Below are 23,502 nucleotides of genomic sequence, written 5' to 3' on the forward strand. Positions count from 1 at the left end.
TTTTTTTTTTTTTTTTTTTTTTTTAAGACAGGATCTCACTCTGTCACCCAGCCTGGAATGCAGTGGCATGAACATAGCTCACTGTAGCCTCGGCCTCCTGGGCTCAAGGGATCCTCCTACCTCAGCCTCTCGAGTAACTGGGACCACAGGCACACATCACCATGCCCAGCTTATGTTTATTTTTATTATTTTTTTTGTAGAGAAGGATTTTGCCATGTTGACCAGGCTTATCTAAAATTTCTGGACTCAAGCAGTGCTCCTCCCTTAACCTCTCAAAGTATTGGGATTACAGGTGTGAGCCACCATGCCTATTAAAGAACCTGACATTTAGAGGCAGGCCTATATTCATTGTATAGACAAAGAAACTAAGGTTTGGAGGCAGGCCACTACTGAGACCCTGCTCTCTGACTTCCAACAAGGCTCCTGTTTTTAGTGTAATTGCCTGATAGGTTCTTTCTGCCTCTGCACAGACAAGACCAATTTACTGAGATCTTACTACTACAGTAAAGAAAGAGTTTAATTGATGTTAGGCTAGCCATGCTGATAGATGAATTATTACTCAAATCGACCTCCCCAGAGACTCAGAGGTTAGGGCTTTTCAAGTGTAGTTTGATTGGCAAGAGTCTAGAGAATGGGTACTGTTGATTCGTTGGGGATGCAATCATGGGGGTGGGGTGGGGGGCAATTGTCCTTGTGTGCTGAGTCCACTGCTGTGTTGCAGGGTGGGGCCACAGGACTAGATGGGTTGAGTAGTAAGTCACCAGCCTGGGTGGGGTGAGTTAGTTGTCAGAATGCAAAAATCTGAAAAACATCTCAAAAACACAATCCTAAGTTCTACAATAGTGATGTTATCTACAGGAGCAATAGGGAACTCACATATTTTGTGACCTCTGGTCACATGACTCCTGAGCAGTAAGAGATTATCAAAACCATACCTATATGTTAACAGCATTCAGGCCTTCCCCCATACTCCTAATCTTGTGGCCTTTTATTAGTCTTACAAAGGTGGTTTCAGCCCAGGAAAAAGGAGGGGATTCATTTTAGGGAAAGACTATTATCATCCTTGCTTCCAAGTTAAACTATAAACTAAATTCCTCTCATTGTTAGCTTGTCCTACACCCAGGAATGAGCGAAGACAGCCAGCCTGTGAGGCTACCCATGGAAACAAAATCACCCATGTTAGATTTCTCTCACTGTCATCATCTTTGCAAAGGTGGTTTTATTCCCACGGCACGAGACTGCACAGGGCATGGACAATACCTAACACTGAATGCGCTACGTAACAAGCACAATTAAATGTTAGACATCACCACTGTCCTAATCAAGGTTCTCTACAGAAGCAAAAGTGGTAGGATATATACAGATATCTAGAAAGAGACTTATTATGAGGTTTGGGTTCAGGTGATTATGAGGGTTGAGAAGTCCCATTACCTGACCTCTGCAATCTAGAGACCCAGGAAAACTGTGGTGTAGTTCCAATCCAAATGTGAGTACCTGTGTACCTAGGGGGCTAATGGTGTAGATTTCAGACCATGTCCAAAGGTCTGAGAACTGGTGGGGTGAGCCAATGATGTTAAGTCCTGGTCCTGAATGGACAAGAACCAAGATTGCTGATGTCCAAGACAGGAAACAATGAATGCCCCAGCTCAAGCAGAGAGAACAAATTTACCCTTCCTCTGCCTTTTTGTTCTATTCAGGCCCTCAAAGGATTAACTAAAGCCCACACACATTGGTGAAGGTGGTCTTTACTCAGTCTACTGATTCCAATGCTAATCTCTTCTGGAAATACCCTCAGAGACACTCCCAGAAATCACCTTTACTAACTATCTGGCATCCCTTAGCCCAGTTCAGTTGACACATAAAATTCATCATCACAACCACCATCATCAATCATTACTATCATTGTCATTACCATCATCACCCACCTCAATCATCATTGTCATAATTGAGTTCTTCTAAGGGATAAACACTATTTCTACTTTATTCATAGAAAAGCTGAAATCCAAGCAGGAAAACTATATGTCCTTGGGATTGACAGTTTTTCTAACTACCAATCTCTTTTCACCAGAGAGTGTTACCTCTCATAGAATTGGTTTTGTAATTTGATGACTTCATTTCTCAGTTTTTATTCATGTGTTCTTTCCTCAAAAACAAGAATCAGAGGATGCAAAATCAGGTGGTAATTAAAAGCTGGGAACTGTGGACCAGGACTTCTGGCCTCAGTTCTGTCCACGTATATGGGTTTTCATGTAGTATCTCGTTACCTAGTATCTATTAGTCACAGAAATTTTATTTGTGTGAAACACCAACTGGAGGCATTCTCCTTTTCAGCATAAATTCTTCCATTTTTAGATATTTGTCTTTTTCTAGTCTCATAAATCTATTTTTCAGAAAAGCATCATGCCCCTTATAAATCAGTTTTAAATACTGAATTGTAATTTATCATAAAAAACAGATACATATATTCCTGCCCACAGGATTACAGTTCTCTAATTATCAGGTTTCTACTTGAAAGTTATGTGTACTTATTAATTGTACTCTCAGTCACTTGTCCTTGATCATGAATAAATTGGATTCTGAATACCTACTGTGAGGTTTAACAGTATACTATGGCCATAGTCCCTGTAATTGAATATTTTAGTCCTGTTTAGTTTTGTCATAGCCATACACATAGTCTGATTTTCAAAAGTCTATAACATTCACATTCTTATGAATGAATGGATCATAACTTTTTATTTCTGACCAACAATAAACCACGTATTTCATTACCCACAACTGCAGCTTATTTTCAGTGTGTATAGAAAACAACTCTTATGCTTTCAAATAAATTTCACTTTTTTAAAAAATTTAACACTAATATCTACAGCTAAAGTATGCTTTTAAACTATAATAATTCTAAAAATATATAATTTCTATAGAAAAAGTTTTAATAATAGTATCATTTTTCAGTAAAAAAGTATAAGAAAAAAATAAGCCTAGGCTTTTATGATCATCTCATGGGCAAGCAGAATTTAATCTATCCATGATCACATAAAATAAGAAATGTAAGCTTCATGGGAGTAAGGATTCTGTCTTACCCGGCCCAGTGCCTAACACACTAAATAAATCTATGTTGAATGAATAACCAACTAGCTGAATCAATACAATTGGCCTTGGTATACGAAAGTGCCATTCATTTCAGCAAGTAAACATCTCACTTTTTTATAACAAAAAAACATTTATAACACCGTTGGAAAATGCTCTTGTCCCTTGAGTTGTTAGTAGTGAGGAGCACAGAATTTTGTTTTTGGGAAAATGTGGTGTATGCATGGGTATTTCAAGGGCTTTTGGATTTTTATACAATCTATGCAATGTAAATAAAATTTCTAAAAATTCTTTCTCTTGCCTACTGTTTTAGTATACTTTGATTGTTTTCTTTATAGTCTCCTCTTAAGAAAAATTGAAATACCACAGAACACATGTCAATATCTATAGAATTCCATCTGTTTTGATTAAAGACAGTTATGGTTTCCTTAAATCAGTTGTTGACCTCAGACTGACTGGGCACAGCAGCTGAGGACTGTGGCTGAGCGCTCACCACCTAGAATGCAGTGAGTCAGCCTTCTGGGTTTTCATTCCGAGCAAAGTTACTGACTCATGGAATGACCTTAACCAATCCTCTTGTGACTCAGTTTCTCCAAGGAAAATAGATCTCATATAATGTAGGGGGTTAGTATTATGAGCCTCAGCTGATGGGAATAGGGATTTTAAAATCTTAGATGGAGAATCATAACTTATTTTAAAATTTTCATTTCTCTTCATTTACAAGTGAACAATTGTTATGTCATATTTGTATTCATTCTTCTCAATGATTTTATATATGATATATATAATATATTCATGTGTGTACATATATATGTATAGAATCTTTTTTGTTAAGAAAAAGAACAGTTTGTATGGGCTATACCAAGAACAGCTACAAATATGCCTACAATGCCCTTAGACCTGAAGGCTGAAGCCTCTCTTTCTATAAATTATATGTATTTGGAAGATAAAACTGTTAATTTCAATCTAAGTGAACATTTCCTAAACCTTATGGATAAAATCATTTTTAATATAGTAAGTGACAGGAAGATGACTTTACAAAAGCTCCCTCATAACTTTTTTTATACCTTTTAAAAATATCTTTTAAATTTTATTATAAATGATAAAGTATCTCCAAGTTCTAAAAGCAGTGAACTTCTATGCTTATAATTCTTTCATTCATTTGTTTATTCACATATTCACTCACCTTATAAATGTTGTTAGTGTCACTATGTGCTAGGTGCTACAGATGTAGCTAGTAATGAGCAGGACAGATATGGGATCTTCCCTACTGGATTTTACTGGCTGGTAGAGGACAGATGGTATGTGAAGAGGCAAATAAAAGAACTGCGGGGAATCTGGGCCCTCTTCCCTTAGTCTGATCATAGCTCCCTCTTTGATTCTTTGTTCACACAACGTCACACCTATAATCCCAGCACTTTGGGAGGCTAAGGCAGGTGGATCACCTGAGGTCAGGGGTTCGAGACGAGTCTGGGACATATGGTGAAACCCCATCTGCACTAAAAATACAAAAATTAGCTGGGTTTCTTGGTGTACCTCTATAATCTCAGCTACTCGGGAGGCTGAGGCACGAGAATCACTTGAACCCAGAAGGCAGAGGTTGCAGTGAGCCGAAGTTGTATCACTGCACTCCAGCCTGGGTGACAGAGTGAGACTCTGTCTCAAAAAAACATAAGGGAAGAAGATCTCATTGTACAGATGAGCAGGGATTATTTTCCTAAGAAGTGACAATTCAGCAAGCCCTGAGAAGGAGAAAGTGGCCTTCCATCAAAAGGTAACTGAATGAACAGTTTCTGAGGTATAAAAATGTATGATGTGTCCCAGGCACCGAGGTAGAGCCATTAGGGCCGAAGTATAATGACTGATAGACAGTCTCTTGGTTGTACTGAGGCCCTGTAGGCCTAGGGAAGATACCGGAATTCTATTTTAAATGCAGTAAGATATTTTCATAAATGTTTCCAATATGATTTCTCATTTCCTGACATTTTTATTCCTTTATTCAAAGGTCTTCAGTTGTCATTCTCATTTCATGGCAAATCAGTCTAGGCAAGGCCTCTCTCCATTTAATTTAGTCCTTTTTTTCTCAACCCTTACTCCCACTTACCACTCATTCCTAACCTGTCAGTCGTCTTGTTTTATGTGCTTGATTTAAACACGTGAGTATATAGCATTGCTTTTTATGCTCATGTGGTTTTGCACAAATTATACTAAAGTCTTATTTTATCTTCTCAGTCAACACTGTGCCTTCAGCCTGTCCATGTGGTTGTTTAGACACCTGGTTCAGTGCCTCTAATCCTGCATGTAAATCTGCAAAATGCATCCATTTATTGTATCAACTCCCTTAGCTAGTAAAGGACTCCAAGGAGGACCTCTCTTTCCTAATAACACAAAAAAAGTGCTGTTATGAGCTCCCTCCTGTGCATCCACTTATGGACCTGAGTGATAAATTATTTAAAAAGTATAGTCAGGGATTGCATTGCTGAATCTTAAAGCCTATGGTTACTTACCTATCTGCTTAACTTACCTATGTTTCTTTTTATACTGGTTGCATTAATTGACACTCTCATCAACAACACTCAACAAAGTATTCATCTCCCTATATCTCCCAATATTTTGTTTTATGAATCTTTATAATTTCGGTCCTTTGATGTCTAAACAGTGGTATCCGATACTTTAATTTTGTTTTCTCATTACTAGTAAGTTTGAGCTTCTTCATTTCTTTGTTGGTTGTTTAGGCTTTTCCCTTACACCAGTTATCCCTAAACCCAGAACCATAACCCAATAGTGGTCCATGGCCTGTTAGGAACCAGGCTGCACAGCAGAAGGTGAGTCTGCACATGGATCTAGGATCTAGGTTGTGTGCTTCTTATGAAAATCTAACTAATGCTTGATGATCTGAGGTGGAATAGTTTCGTACCAAAACCATCCTCCCATCCCGTCTGTGGAAAAATATTGTCTTCCATAAAACCAGTTCCTGGTGCCAAAAAGGTTGGGGACCACTGCTTTACACACATATTTTCTATTGGCTTTCCTCTCTTCCACTCTTGTATTGTAGAATAGATAATGATCCCCTATTGGTATCTAATAATTCCAATTACCTTGTCTGTCTGTTGACATTTTTGCTCTTTTTCGATAGACAGCCTTAATTTTAGTATAGCAAGTCTATCAATTTCGCACTTTTGGATTTTAGCTTCTAAAACTTTGTTAAGGAATGTTTTTCTACTCCTAGGATACAAAAGATACCCTAAATTTTTCTATTAATTTACCTTTAACATTTAAGTATATAATCTTTCTTGGAGTCCTTTTGTTTATGGTATGAGGTAGGAGAAGAATTTTATTTTTTTCCAAATAATAGGCCAATATTTTTCAATATCATCATTTTAGAAAAAAATCTACCATTTACACTTTGCTTTTTGTTGAAATTTCATCATAAGTTAGGTCCTATATAAATCTTCTTCTGATCTCTGTAATAGTCCATTAGTTAATTTTTCTGTTCCTGCCAAGACCATATTATATGAATTTTTCTTTTAAATAATATGACCTGTGCTATATCCTAATACCTGTAAAGTTACACATTCCTCGTGGCTCTTCTTTAAGAGCATAAAAAAAAGTATTTAAATCCATCAACATTACTCATCTCACAGAAAGGGAAAAAAAAAGAAGAAATAAAAAAGAAACTCAGAAAAACTCTAATATTTTAATTGTCAAATAATTTAATTGTCTTAACCATTGCCTTAGTTACTGGACAAACACGCTAATTCAAGTGAGGCTTATATCTATGAAATGTAGATATATGCATATACATATAATGCACTCATATATATGTATATAATTATGTCTATAAGATGTGAAGGGATTTGAACTAAAAACTCAATGATGGATTACCACCATTTTATTCATGATGACTGAAATTCAACTATTCAAAATTTATTCTTCTAAGAAAAATTATTTAGACTAATGCCTCATGGGAGGAGATGTATCAATAGTGAAAGTGATAGTCAAATCAATCTATCATTTTCATTTGGTTAATGATAGGCATCCCAACTTGACTACTAAGAATAGTTTTAAAGTATAGAGAAGAAGGAAGGCTAAGATTAGAGAATTAAAAAGGGCCCTTCCTCTGTTCCTCTGACCCACCACTCTCCAGGCTTTGTCTTTGGGTGGCCAGTATCCTCATGCAGATATTAACTGTCACAGTCTCGGCCACAAGATTTGTATCCCCAATAATACTGTTGTATTTCTATGGAAAGAAGCCCCATCTTTTGCTATTTCAGATGCTAAAATTATTTCTTTTTTATTTATCATCAGAATTAAAATACCTAAAACTAATTGCTATTTCATACTGTCTTTTTATTTTTTTATTTTTTTACATTTCTTGCCCAATATCTTCGTTAAAAAAAAAAAAAAAAAATTATCTAACTCTTGGTTTTCTTGCTGTGGTGATTGCCCAAGAGTCCTTCAACTGGCATTCAGCCTTAGATATTCGCTGATCTCTGTGGAAAAGTCTGATTTAATTAAATTCTTAGATGTCAATGCTGTGGTATATGTGCAACTATTGCCATTCCTTCTGGGCCACTGCTCTCCTCATTTTGCAGTGTCATGGAATTCCATGAAGCAATAATTATTTTTTATGTGAAAATTACAAATGGGAAAAGAGAAAAAATTGACCCATACAGACGGAGAACAAAAGAAGAAAAATATGCACAGACTATAAAAGAGAACTAAGACATGCTGCTACTGTTATTCTTTACTAGAAGACATTCTATAAAGTAGCATGTCCTGCTTCTATTTGGTGTCATTGGTGAAAGAAGGTTGGCTAAAGATAACTTGACCTTTGTTACTTTTGTTTGGGTTCCCTAATTTCTTCAGTTGTAAAACTAACAATCTATTATTCACGCAGTCATAGCAGGTATGTTGAGAATAAACAAATAAGAGAAAACTATATAAAGAAAAAGTGTTCTGCAATTCAGGGTTTCATTTTTACTACTATCACTACTATTAACAATTTCAGTATTTTTAAATAAAACACAGATAAATCAAGTGTTAATTTTTTGGTGGGATTTGTCAACAAGTTGCTTTTTTTTCCCTCAACTCCAGATTACTGTATCCTGGAGATACCAATTATTGAAGTTAAATGTTATACTGTTGAGATGATTAAACTATAAGCAATCTTAAATATTGGTGTGATAAATTTTATTCTACTGATTTTTCTTATATTTTCATGGGGGAAATAGAATATAGACCACTTTTCTGTTTTCAGAGAAGATGTCGCATATAGTAGATTTCATGTTAATATCCAGCTTACCCCTTTTTTTCTAGGGTCTTGATTCATGCAAAGTCATTGCATCAGCAGTAGCTTGAGCTTTAGAGTTGCTGGATTAGTTTTAACATAATCTAAATGACAGTGAGAGATTTATTCTTTCCATTCAAATATTTAAAATGTTACCACACTTAGAGAGACATCTTTGGGTATTTTCCTTAGGCTTCAAGTCTTTCACTACCTCATCTCATCACATAGGTATAATTCGTTTGTTTTCACTTTGTATACTGTGAAAGAAAATCAGTGCAAAAAAGGAAGATACTGCTGGAGCTTTCTGGAGATTGCAGATTCTTAACAGCTACTCATTTCTTCTTCATATTCCTCCAATATTATTCCTATGAAGACATAGTTACCCATATCCCTGAGTGAGTTTAGTCCTGTTCAACCACCACTGACCCTGAGTTGTATTCCTTTGTCTACTGATTGATAGTGGAGGGTAACATGATAATCACAAAAAACAATGTCCACTGGATACGTTAGCAATCCCAATCACACAGTTCTATAATCTTTCACTTATATTTAGCTTCTCCCTGGTGTAGAGGATGCAAATTTGAATTAAGAACCACAGAATTTTACACTCAGATAAGACTTTTGGCCTTCTTGGCATCCCACACATCACAGGTATTCCCAAAATAGTTGTTGATTGAATGACCCACTGAAACTATCCTAAAATAGTATTATCAATAAAAATACTAATATTTGTCTCTGTGACAAGACTTTGGTAAATTTAACTTTCTTAAATGCCTTCTTCAAACTGTCATGGAAGCAAATATATATTCAGCCTAATTCTAGAGTCAGATCTTAACTCTGTTTTTAATCTCTTTAACAACAGAAAGCAATGCCATTTACAATAAAATTATACTGCAATTATCCATAAGTGCAGAAACATATTGGTAAAAGACTATTTGTTGAGATTTATTCATATGAGCTCATTTTGGATTCATGAGCATTATTTTCATTTTTAATGTTTCTAATTTATGGTTTATGCATACAACCCTCCCTCCTTTTCTTTGGGAACTTGTTTTACAGTATTCATTTATCATAACTATTTCATCATAAATTTTCACAAACTGAATTGTTACCAACAGTGTTGATAAAATTCAATCTGTGATTTATTTTATTATCTTGAAATGAAATTCAGCTAGGTCTGGTGACCTAAGTCATGTAAGGCAGTCATGACTTTTCTTTCTCTAAAGCACAGTCACATAGCGGTTATTGCATCAGGCTCTAGAGTCAGCCTGCCTAGATTAGGTTGCTGGCTGTGTGATCTTGAGACATGTAACTTTTTTATGTTTCAGTGTCCTCTCTGGAAAATGTAAGGACAAAACAAATATAAAACCAATAACATTATTACCTTGAAATGTCATAGGATTAAATGTAATAATATATGTAAAACATTCAAAGTAGCACACATTTGGTAATTAAGCAAGGTGAGACCTGGCCTGAAACACTCAGACAGAAAATTCCAACCCCAAAAATCCCCACCAGGTTCCTAAGACCTTGGTGGGCCTGCAACACCGTTCAGTTCTGCTTTTTTTTCCCTTCCTTTTTCAAGCGTTGATCCTTTCAAACAGTTTGAAATGCAAATACCATCTCAGCATCTGAAGATATCAAACATTCAAACAGAATACAGAGTGTAACATCAGCTCATCAGAAAATTTGCAGAAGTTTCCTACAGGTGATTCCCTTTATATTCTTCATTGATACAGTTCATCCTTGAAGTGAGAGTTTGATTTTTATACTCTCCCAACATAATTTTAAGTGAAATTAATATTTTAGTCTAAGTTTATTGAATTACATCATCTTCTATTTCAAATTTTTACCTATATGCCTCTTTAGTTATTTAAGAAACAATATCAGATTTCCCATTTATAAGCTAATATATGTGGGTAGATAACTTGGACATTTTTTTAAAAGAGTACAGGAAAAAAATAACCAATATAATCATCACAACATCGGAATCAAGCTACAGTTCTTATTTATAAGTCATTGTTCTCATTTAACATAATGGGAACATTGTCCTATGTTATACATTCGTGTAAAATAATTTATTTGATATGTGTTTATGATTAATAATAATTGCAAACATATTCCAAGTGTTTATGTGCCAGGTACTATTCTAAGCTCTTTTTTAAACACATATTTTTTGTTGTTTTTTTGAGACAAGGTCTCCCGCTCTGTCATCAGGCTGGTCTCAAACTCTTAAGTTCAAGTAATTCTCTCATCTCAATCTTCCAAAGTACTAAGATTATAGGTTTGAGCCATCGTATCTGGCCTTAAGTTCTTCTGTGTCTGTCCCATTTTGTATACCTAATCAGCTTATGAGATAATAATTATTTCCCCATTTTAGAGAGGAGCAAAACGATGTCCTAAAAATTTAAGCAATTTGCCCACAGTCACACAGTATGCGATTGGCAAAGCTGGTATTCAAACCCAGACATGCGGCTTAAAGCTCATCTTAAGCCTAAAAACTACTGCCTTTTTTTTTTTCTTAAAAAAAAAAAAATTATTATACTTTAAGTTCTGGGGTACATGTGCATAATGTGTAGGTTTGTTACATAGATATACACATGCCATGGTGGTTTGCTACATCCATCACCCCATTATCTACATTAGGTATTTCTCCTAATACTACCCCTCCCCAATACCCCCACCCCTATTATCCCTCCCCTTGCCCCCCAACCCCCGACAGACACAGGTGTGTGATGTTCCCCTCCCTGTGAACATGTGTTCTCATTGTTCAACACCTACTTATGAGTGGGAACATATGGGGTTTGGTTTTCTGTTCTCTGGTCAATTTGCTGACAATGATGGTTTCCAGTTTCATCCATGTCCCTGCAAAGGATGTGAACTCATCCTTTTTTATAGCTGCATAGTATCCTGTGGTATATATGTGCCACATTTTCTTTATCTACTCTATCGTTGCTGAGCATTTGGGTTGGTTCCAACTCTTTGGTATTGTAAACAGTGTCACAATAAACATATGTTTACATGTGTCTTTAAAATAGAATGATTTATAATCCTTTGGGATTGCTAGATTTATTTCTAGATCCTTAAGAAATTGTCACACTGTCTTCCACAGTGGTCGAACTAATTGACAATCCCACCAACAGTGTAAAAGAGTTCCTATTTCTCTACATCCTCTCTAGTATCTACTGTCTCCTGATTTTTAAATGATCGCCATTCTAACGGGCATGAGGTGGTATCTCAATGTGGTTTTGATTTGCATTTCTCTAATGACCAGTGATGATGAGCTTTTTTTCATATGTTTGTTGGCTGCATAAATGTCTTCTTTTGAAAAGTGTCTGTTTATATCCTTTGCCCACTTTTTGATGGGATTGTTTTTTTCTCATAAATTTGTTAAAGTTCTTTGTAGATTCTGGTTATTAGCCCTTTGTTAGATGGGTAGATTGCAAAAATTTTTTCCATTTTGTTGGCTACTGGTTCACTCTAATGATAGTTTCTTTTGCTGTGCAGAAGCTCTTACGTTTAATTAGATCCCATTTGTCTACTTTGGCTTTTGTTATCATTGCTTTTGGTGTTTTAGTCATGAAGTCCTTGCCCGTGCCTGTGTCCTGAATGGTATTGCCTAGGTATTCTTCTAGGGTTTGTATGGTATTACGTCTTATATTTAAATATTTAATCCATCTGCAGTTAATTTTTGTATAAGGTGTAACAAAGGGAACCAGTTTCAGCTTTCTGCATATGGCTAGCCAGTTTTCCCAACACCATTTATTTAACAGGAAATCCTTTCCCCATTGCTTGTTGTGTCAGGTTTGTCAAAGGTCAGATGGTTGTAGATGTTTGGCATTACTTCTGAGGTCTGTTCTGTTCCATTGGTCTATATATCTGCTTTGGTACCTGTACCAAGCTGTTTTGTTACAGTTGCCTTGTAGCATAGTTTGAAGTCAGGTAACATGATGCCTCCATTTTTTTTTTTTTTTTTTTTTTTTTTGCTTAGGATTGTCTAGGCTCTATGGGCCCTTTTTTGGTTCCATATGAAATTTAAAGTGTTTTTTTCCAATTCTGTGAAGAAAGTCAATGGTAGCTTGATGAGGATAGCATTGAATCTATAAATTACTTTGGGCAGTATGGCCATTTTCATGATATTGATTCTTCCTAACCATGAGCATGGAATGTTTTTCTATTTGTTTCTGTCCTCTCTTATTTCCTTGAGCAATGGTTTGTAGTTCTCCTTGAAGAGGTCCTTCACATCCATGGTTAGTTGTATTCCTAGGTTTTTTATTCTCTTTGTAGCAATTGTGAATGGGAGTTCACTCATGATTTGGCTCTCTGTTTGTCTGTTATAGGTGTATAGGAATGCTTTTAATTTTTACATATTTTGTATCATGAGACTTTGCTGAAGTTGCTTTGTCATATTAAGATTTTGGGCTGAGATGATAGGGTCTTCTAAATACACAATCATGTTGTCTGCAAATAGAGACAATTTGACTTCTTCTTTTCCTAATTGAATACCCTTTACTTCTTTCTCTTGTCTGATTGTCCTGGCCAGAACTTCCAGTACTATGTTGAATAGGAATGGTGAGAAAGGGCATCCTTGTCTTGTGCCAGTTTTTAAAGAGAATGCTTCCAGTATTTGCCCATTCATTATAATATTGGCTGTGGGTTTTATAAATAGCTCTTACTATTTTGAGATATGTTCCATTGATACCTAGTTTATTGAGAGTTTTTAGCATAAAGTGCTGTTGAATTTTGTCAAAGGCCTTCTCTGAATCTATTGAGATAATCATGTGGTTTTTGTCTTTGGTTCTGTTTATTTGATGGATTACTTTTATAGATTTGCGTATGTTGAACCAGGCTTGCATCCCAGGCCAGGGATGAAGGTGGCTTGATCATGATGGATAAGGTTTTTGATGTGCTGTTGGATTTGGTTTGCCAGTATTTTATTGAGGATTTTCACGTCAATGTTCATCATGGATATTGGCCTGAAATTTCTTTTTCAGTTGTGTCTCTGTCAGATTTTGGTATCAGAATGATGTTGGTCTCAAAATGAGTTGGAAGGATTCCCTCTTTTTTTATTGTTTGGAATAGTTTCAGAAAAAATGTTAATAGCTCCTCTTTGTACCTCTGGTAGAATTTGGCTGTGAACCCCATTTGTTCTGGGACTTTTTTTGGTTGGTAGGATATTAACTGCTGCCTCAATTTCAGACCTTGTTATTGTTCTATTCAGGAATTCGACTTCTTCCTGGCTTAGTCTTGGGAGGGTGTAAATGTCCAGGAATTTATTCATTTCTTCTAGATTTTCAGGTTTATTTGCATAGAAGTGTTTATAGTATTCTCTGCTGACAGTTTGTATTTCTGTGGATCAGTGATGATATCCTCTTTATCATTTTTTACTGCATCTATTTGATTCTTCTCTTTTCATTTTTATTAGTCTGGCTAGTGGTCTATCTATTTTGTTGATCGTTTCAAAAAATCAGCTCCTGGATTCATTGATTTTTTTTTTTTGAAGGGTTTTTTGTGTGTCTGCCTCCTTCAATTCTGCTCTGATCTTAGTTATTTCTTGTCTCCTGCTAGCTTTTGAATTTGTTTGATCTTGCTCCTCTAGTTCTTTTAATTGTGACATTTGGGTGTATATTTTAGATTGTTCCTTGCTTCTCTTGTGGGCATTTAGTGCTATCTCTAGACACTGCTTTAAATGTGTCCCAGAGATTCTGATACGTTGTGTCTTCCTTCTAATTGGTTGTAAAGAACATCTTTATTTCTGCCTTCATTATTTATCCAGTAGTTATTCAAGAGCAGATTGTTCAGTTTCCATGTAGTTGTGTGGTTTTGAGTGAGTTTCATAATCCTGAGTTCTAATTTGATTGCACTGTGGTTGAGAGACTGTTATGATTTCCGTTCTTTTGCATTTTCTGAGGAGTGTCTTCCAATTATGTGGTCAGTTTCAGAATAAGTGTAACGTGGTGCTGAGAAGAATGTATATTTTGTGGATTTGGGGTGGAGAGTTTTGTAGATGTCTATTAGGTCTGCTTGGTTCAGATCTGAGTTCAAGTCCTGGATATCCTTGTTAATTTTCTCTCATTGATTTGTCTAATATTGACAGTGGAGTTTTAAAGTCTCCCACTATTATTGTGTGGGAGTCTGATTCTCTTTGTAGGTCATTAAGAACTTGCTTTATGTATCTGGGTGCTCCTGTATTGGGTGTATATATATATTTAGAGTAGATAGCTCTTCTTGTTGCATTGATCCCTTTACCATTATGTAATGCCCTTCATTGTCTCTTTTTATCTTTGTTGCTTTAAAGTCTGTTTTATCTGAGACTAGGATTGCAACCCCTGCTTTTTTTTTTTTTTTTTTTTTTTTTTTTTTGCTTTCCATTTGCTTGGTAAATCTTTCTCCATCTTTTTATTTTGAACCTATGTGTGTCTTTGCACGTGAGATGGGTTTCCTGAATAGAGCACATCAATGGATCTTGACTCTTTATCCAATTAGCCAGTCTGTACCTTTTGATTGAGGCATTTAGCCAATTTACATTTAAGGTTACTATTGTTATGTGTGAATTTGATTCTGCCATTTTGATGCTAGCTGGTTGTTTTGCCCATTAGTTGATGCAGTTTCTTCATTGTGTCAGTGGTCTTTACAATTTGGTATGTTTTTGCAGTGGCTGGTACTGGTTGTTCCTTCCCATATTTAGTGCTTCCTTCAGGAGCTCTTATAAGGCAGGCCTGGTGGTGACAGAATCTCTCAGCAGTTGCTTGTCTGTAAAGGATTTTATTTCTCCTTTGCTTATGAAGCTTAGTTTGGCTGCATATGAAATTCTGGGTTGAAAATGCTTTGCTTTAAGGATGTTGGATATTGGCTCCTACTCTCTTCTGGCTTCTAGGGTTTCTGCAGATAGATCCACTGTGAGTCTGATGGGCTTCCCTTTATGAGTTACCCGACCGTTCTCTCTGGTTTACCTTAGCATTTTTTCCTTCATTTCAACCCTGGTGAATCTGAGGATTATGTGCCTTGGGGTTGCTCTTCCTGAGGAATATCTTTGTGGTGTTCTCTGTATTTTCTGAATTTAATGTTGGCCTGCCTTGCTAGGTTGGGGAAAATCTCCTGGATGATATCCTGAAGAGTGTTTTCTAACTTGGTTTCATTCTCCCTGCCACTTCCATGTACACCGATCAAATGTAGATTGGTCTTTTCACGTAATCCCATATTTCTTGGAGGCTTTGTTCATTTCTTTTCACTCTTTTTTCTCTAATCTTGCCTTCTTGCTTTATTTTATTGAGTTGATCTTCAGTCTCCGATATCCTTTCTTCTGCTTGATCGATTCAGCTGTTAAAACTTAGGTATGCTTCATGAATTTCTCATGTTCTGTTTTCCAGCTTCATCAAGTCATTTATGTTCTTCTCTATGCTGATTATTCTAGTTAGCATTTTGTCTAACCTTTTGTCAAAGTCCTTAGTTTCCTTGCAATGGTTTAGAACATGCTCCTTTAGCTTGGAGAAGCTTGTTATTACCCACTTTCTGAAGCCTACTTTTGTAAATTCATCAAACTCATTCTCCATCCAGTTCTATTCCCTTGCTGGTAAGGAGTTGTGATCCCTTGGAGGAGAAGAGGCATTCTGGCTTTTGGCGATTTCAGCCTTTTGGCACTGATTTGTTCCCATCTTCATGGATTTATCTACCTTTGGTCTTTGAAGTTGGTGACTTTTGGATGGGGTCTCTGAGTGGATGTCCTTTCTGTTGATGTTGAAGCTATTTCTTTCTGTTTGTTAGTTTTCCTTCTAACAGTCAGGCCCCTCCGCTGCAGGTCTGCTGGAGTTTGCTGGAGGTCCACTCTAGACCCTGCTTTCCTGGGAATCACCCATGGGGGCTGCAGAACAGCAAAGATTGCTGCCTGTTCCTTCCTCTGGTAGCTTTGTCCCAGAAGGGTTCCTGCCAGATGTCAGCCAGACCTCTCCTGTGTGATGTGTCTCCCAGCCAGTATACACGGGGATCAGGGAGTCACTTCAGGGGGCAGTCTGTCCCTTATCAGAGCCCAATCACTGTGCTGGGAGATCTGTTTCTCCCTTCAGAGCTGCTGGGCAGGGATGTTCTGCTGAAGCAGAACCCATGACTGCCCCTTTTCCCAGGTGTGTTGTCCCAGGATGGTGGGGGCTTTATTTAGAAGTCCCTGACAGGGTGCTTCCTTTTTTCAGAGATGCTCTGCCCAGTAATAAGGGAGTCCAGTTTATATTCTGCCTGCAGTCTGCCTGCCTGCTGAGTTGCTGTGGGTTCCACCCAGTTGCTGTGTAAACTTCCTGGCAACTTTTACACAGGTGATGTTAAAACTGCCTACCTTAGGCTCAGCAATGGCAGTCGCCCCTCTCCCCACTGGGCTCAAATGTCTCAGGTCAAATTCAGACTGTGCTGGCTGCAAGAATTTCAAGCCAGTGGATCTTAGCTTGCTGGTCTTTGTTGGGGTGGGACCCACCAAGCCAGATAACCTTGGCTCTTTGGCTTCAGCCCCCCTTTTCAGGGGAATGAGTGGTTCTGTCTCACTGGCATTTTAGGTACCACTGGGGTATGAGAATTAAAAAACTGCTGCGGCTCAAACAGCCACCCAGTTTTGTGCTGGAAAGCCAAGGCACTGGTGTTGTAGGCACAAGAGGGAATTTCCTGGTTTGCAGGTTGTGAAGACCATGGGAAAAGCTCAGTATTTCAGCCAGAGTGCCATAGTGTCGGGAATGTCTCTAATGGCTTCCCTTGGCTAGGAAAGGGAATTCTCCGGCCCCTTGCACTTGGGTGAGGCGATGCCCCATCCTGCTTCAGTTTGCCCTTGGGCTGCACCCACTGTCTAATTAGTCCCAATGAGATGAAACCTGGTACCTCAGTTGGAAATGCGGAGATCACTCGCCTTCTGGATCACTCTCACTGGGAATTGCAGACCAGAGCTGTTCCTATTTGGCCATCTTGGGAGAAGTCCTTTTTTTCTCTTAAAACATCTAATATTTAACGTTCTCAGTAAGAATCTTCTAAAATCTAGAACCCCATAAGCGTCTTTACCCTTACCTTATCTGTCATATCTAAAACTCTGTTTTGGGGCACCATGGGTTACACAGAGGCATAAGACACAACATCTGTCTTAAAGGTAACCTAATGGTGAGAAAGATGAGAACAGCTGACCTGAATATATGAAAGTGAGATGAGTGGTACCAGGGATATAGAACAAACTGCAGTTTGAGCTAAAAGGAAAAAAAAAATCCCAAACAGAATTTCATGGAGGGGGATGAAACCTGGGGAATTGTTGGGAGAGAAAAGAAGCTTTCAAGAATGGGTGATGGAGGAACCTATTAAGATACTATAGATTTGCTTTACTTTATTGAACTAAATTGTTTCTGGACAGCTACATGAAATTTGAATTCGATAAACTAAGTCACACTTAAAGTACTGGAATACTAACTAAATGAAATCATTTAACCTTAAGCAAAGCTAAGAATTCTTTTGTATAGTATAAAATCACACTTAAAAAAATCTACTAAAAGATAATAATTCTATCTTTTCTTACTTTGGGACTTTAAATCAATGGAATCTGTCCTTTGGTGCTTTGTATGTAGTATTCTTTGGAATTCATGGTTCCGCTCCTAGTTTTTGTTTTGTTTCTTTTTCGTTTGTTTGTTACAGTTAGTTGTATTTCTCACGTTCCCTTTTTTAAGTCTGTAAATACTGCCTAGCAGCAAAATATATGAAAAAGGAAATATTCCCAAAATGATTTCAAAATGAAATTTACTTTTCTGTAATTTGATTTATAGGTAATGTTGAAGAAAGAACCAGGAAACATTTAAAAATAACTCTTAATTACTAACAAACAAAAATGTATTATCTAAGTTTGGGCATGGAATTCAGGCAGCTGATTATGTCAGAAATGCAACTGCATGCTTTCATAGGTGAATGTGCCGTCTCTTTCCAGACTAGCCCACTCAGTGCTTTCTGGGTCCACACTGTCAGTGTTCATATTACCATGTAATTATTCAGTATTGCCTGAAAGTATTAGAGGAAGAAGAATTACCTGGCTAAAAATGCCTAGTACTGTTTGGTCTCAAAATTCTCATACTTTAAGGAACGTTATCAACATCATATCTTTACAGGTATTATTTTACTTTGTAAAACACTTGTCTTTGCCTTTTCCAACAGTTTCAAAGGTAAAAGGTGACTAGTGCTGAAGACTAGTGTCAGGAGAGGATAGTCCTCACAGTCTAGAAAATACAGAACAATTTTGGGTCTGCACCAGTGTGAATTGTCTGTGGATAGGCCTGGGACCATCCACAAAGGAAAGATATAGAGATAATCTGATTCCCATGGGTGACCTAGATTTGCTGAAAGAGGCTGGGCTTGATATTGGCTGATGCGAAGTAGAGCAGATTGGTCATATGCCACCTGATTAGCCAAGGTTATAGGGAGACAGAAAAAATACCACAGAGCAGCAGTGTCTACAAAAGCATTGGCAGTGGTATGGGAGAAGACAGCAGTCAGGTTCAATTCATTCAGAGACTTAGGAAGTGAAAACCAGGGTAAGTGTGGTAGCCACTTGCAGGACATATGCTATGTTCATCTTTCTCCAGGATGTGGTAATGAATTATATTTTCTATATAGGGGCAGACTCAGACTTCATAGAGCCTTAAAGTTTCTCATGTTTGGGAGACCCACATATTATTTTTAAAAAATATTTTTAAAATTACTAATATAAAATTGCTAGGGGTTCTTCCTGTTAGAAGGAGCTCATGCAAGCAAGGGGTCCTGATACTGAAGTTTCAGTAGCTTCATGGAATTGTTAATTCTGATACCAAAGGCGTGTGAACATGCTTGAGGAAACCCTATTATTTTCTTTGGTTTATAGGACAGGATGAATGGCTTCTAGGAAATGTAGCAACATCTTTGAAAGAAAGCAGGGGAAGAAGGGATTATCTAAAAGGAGTCAGAAGGAAGTTTTTATGGGACTTCTTCACAGTGGTATGTGGAAATAAGCTCATACAAATTCACAAGAGTCAGTTAAATTTTCAGGAATTTTGTACCTCTGCTAATGTTAGGTGGATAGCTTGAAATCTGCCATGATGGGAATATTTACAAAGTGTAAGTTGGCAAATGCTGTGACTCAAGAGTCAGTACACCACCGGGTTTATGAGAACTCAAAATTTGTGAAGTCAGTAAGTGGAAATTATGACAGAATTTAGGGAAATAAAACTGTACCATGAGTCTGTTATACCAATAGGAATCTCATTCTGGGGTAGGCTTTTCTAGAAACTTGATGAAAGAAAAGCAAAAGCAGAAGAACACAGATTGGACACTTTCCCCAAACCATGGCCCAATGTCCATATGTGGTCATAAATGTGAAGAACTGAATGTTAAGGTGCCCTGGAGTAAAAAGGCTGGTCTTCCCATTTATGACATTTTGGGTCTTCTTATCACCTACCATTTTAACATCTCTGAGATCCATATTTCAAACATCCAAGACTCTAAACACAAATACTTATTTCACATACATTATATGTTACAGGTATTGGAATAATCTGATAACAATAAATATGCTATAATGGAAAATAGACAATGAACAAATAAACTAACAAAATCCTCATAACAAGTTCTAGAAAAGAAATGTAGAAAGATGATGTGACAGGTAGTAATTGTGTTTGGGAAGAAGGCCACTTTACTTAGGTTAGTTTGGGCAAAGCCTCTCTGAGAGTTCATATTAGCTAAAATATACAGAGAACCAGACAAACAGAAGAGGAAGGATGTCCAGGGCAACATGTGCAGAGGCCTTGAACTGGAACAATCTTGATTTGTTTCCAGAGCAAAAATGGAAAAAGTCTACAGAAACAAGAAGAGACTTGTCAGGTATGGCTTTTGTTTCTTGGATTTTATAATAAATACCATGAAAATGTTTTGTAGGATGTTAAACAGGAGAAAAACATAATCCGTTTGTTTATTTTTGAGACAGATTCTTACTCTGTCACCCAGGCCAGAGTGCGGTAGTGCCATCATGGCTCGCTGCAGCCTGGAACTCTCAGGCTCAAGCAATCCTTCCACCTCAGCCTCCCAAGTAGCTAGGACTACAGGCATGTGCCACCATGCCTGGCTAATATTTTTGCATTTTTTGTACAAATGGAGTTTGTACAAAATTCCTTGGGCTTAAGCAATTCTCCCATCTCAGCCTCCCAAAGTGTTGGAATTACAGGCATGAGCCTCTGTTCTTGGCCTGTTTTTTATTTTTCAATCATTACTCTGTCTGTTATATGATACTTGCATTAAAGAGAGATATAAGTAGAATCAGGAAATCAGTGAGAAGGGTTTTATAAGTGTTAAGGTAGATAGGGAGATATCTGGAACCATGGTGTGCATATGAAAAAGATGGGCAGAGACAAGTGGCTAGATGAGAGATATTTTAGAAGTATAACTAAGAATAGTTGCTTTTTTTTTTTTCCTGAGAAAAGCTCTTACTCTGTCACGCAGGCTGGAATGCAGTGGCACAATCCGACTCACCACAACCTCTGCCTCCCAGATTTTGTGCCTCAGCCTCCCCAGTAGCTGGGATTACAGGCATGTGCCACCACACCCAAGTAATTTTTGTATTTTTAGTAGAGACAGGGTTTTGATACATTGGCCTGGCTGGTTTCAAACTCCTGATCTCAAATGATCCACTTGCCTCGGCCTCCCAAGTGTTGGGATTATGGGTGTGAGCCACTGTGCTTGGCCAAGAGTTGCTCTTGAATTGCAGATTGAATATAAAACACGGGATTCAAAAATGTTTCTTCAGGCTGGATGCCATGGCTCATACTTGTAATCCCAGGGCCTTGAGAGGCTAAGGCAGGAGGATCACTTGAGGGCAGGAGTTCAAGGCCAGCCTGGGAAACATAGGGAGGACATTTTCTCTACAAAAAATACAAATAAAAAAATTACCTGGGCATGGTGGCGTGTGCCTGTAATCCCCAGCTACTTGGGAGGCTGAGGTAGGAGGACTGCTTGAGCCTAAGAGGTCGAGGCTACAGTGTGAGCTGTGATCACACTGCTGTACTCCAGCCTGGGCCACAGGGCAAAACCCTGCCTCAAACAAACAAAAAACCAAAATGTATATACAGAAAGCATGTAGAATCAAAGTGTCCATAAGCTTTTATGCTATTACCTCAAAAGGAGAGACTGAATGGGTCCTAAGGCTAAAAGTATTTTGCAATACTTCCAGCAAAATCCCACCTCAAGACAACCCATCCAAGAGAGAGAGACTAATTTGGCCAGCTGACTGGTATCCATACATCTCTATGGGGAAATTTTACTGTTTGTCCTTACTGAGCTCCAGGAGTGGGGACAGCATGTGATGGGTCTCCTGATTTGCCTCTAGAATGTGTGCTAATAAGCATAGATACACTTCCATACGGCAGCATGGAAGCAGGAAGAGAGCAGACCGCATCTTGCCTAGTAAAATAAACTCTATCCAAGGCTCTGTCTGTTCATGATCAGGTAAAACAATTCCCATTTTATAGGAAAGAATGAGCAAGAAGGTAGCTACAAATGCCATTCTCAAGGCCATTTCCTAACGGAAACATGAAAGTGTATTTGAGATGGAGTCTCCCTCTGTTGCCCAGGCTGGAGTGCAGTGGTGCGATCCTGGCTCACTGCAGTCTCTGCCTCCCGGGTTCAAGCGATTCTTCTGCCTCAGCCTCCTGAGTAGCTGGGATTACAGGCATGTATTAGCATGCCTGGCTAATTTTTGAATTTTTAGTAGAGACAGGGTTTCACCATATTGGCCAGGCTGGTCTCGAGCTCCTGACCTCAGGTGATCCATCGCCTCAGACTCCCAAAATGCTGAAATTATAGGTGTGAGCCACTGCTCCCAGCAATATATTCTTACTGAATTCAATTCAATATTATTTCTAGCTGGCTGTCACTTGGTTGATGGGCAATGAGATTGGCTACATTGTGGACTCGGGGTTCTCATCCTAAGCCCACAAAGTTTTGGCCTGGGTTGCAAAGATTAATATCACACATTAATGTCTTTCCTTTAATTTAAACTTGAAGAAAGGTGGCATCCTAAATATTTCTGAGAACTGGTAGATGGCTGTTGGCTCAGAACTTGACTCCTGATGAAACTTTGTCACTACTTTTTCTTTCTAGCCTTTGTCTTTTAAACAAAGCTTCTTTCAAGACAGAACTCTCTGCTCTGAAAGTTCAGGGCAATTGGCATTGCCCTCTTTTAATTAGAGCACTGTGGTACATTTTTTTCTACACTAAAAAAAAAAAAAAAAAAAAAAAATCACCCACAAGGCTGAAAGTTTAAAAACACCTTTTAAATACATCAATAAAATTTTATTTGGCCACTAAAATTAAAAAAAAGTTTTTTTAAATACAGAAATACTTGCTGTAAAGTAGCTGCAGGTTGGTTTCCTTTCCTGGTAAGAGAGCATATTTTGAGGGGCAGTATGTCCAATGATTAGGAGCCCAGACACTGAGCCAAATTGTTCTTCAGTAGGAAGTCTGGCTCCACCAGCTTCTCATTCCTAACTCTAAGCAAGACATTTGATCCCTCTGAGCCTCAGTTTCCTCGCTTATAAGAAAAACCTATCTGCTAGCATATGGTTGGATTAAATAGTAAGTACTTTAAAGAGTAATTGGAAATAGTAAGGTTAGGTGAGGGATCAGTAGAAAGTAATCATTATCTAAGCAATAGCTATTACTAATATTCTTAACTAGAAAATGTGATTGATCTAAAATTCTGGTTTTAAAGCATAGGTTTAAAAATCATGCTTAAATATATCCATAAGGCCCATTTTGAACTGCTTGTTTTTTCTATGATTAAAATGAAAAAGAGATTTAACACAATTTAACAACGGGAAAACGTGCTTGTATACAACTGGTTCTTGTCTCTGCTCCTGTTGTGGAATTTGCTGGGTAGTTAATAGTATCTTGCTTTGTTTTCAATTATTTGCTGAAAGTTTCCTGCTGTCGGATTCAGGACATAAGAACTACCTTAAAAGTCTTAAGAATCAATGAATAGTCATATTCATGTGTTCACATGAGATAGTTCAGCCATTTTAAATTTAGTGAGGGAAAAAGTGTTGCTGATATGTCCTGAGGGATTTTTTCAACTACAGTCAGAAATAATCACTCTGTCT

This window comes from Sapajus apella, unplaced genomic scaffold, assembly GCF_009761245.1.
Source record: "Sapajus apella isolate SASKATOON/1434 unplaced genomic scaffold, GSC_monkey_1.0 scaffold6, whole genome shotgun sequence".
Taxonomy (NCBI): Eukaryota; Metazoa; Chordata; class Mammalia; order Primates; family Cebidae; genus Sapajus; species Sapajus apella.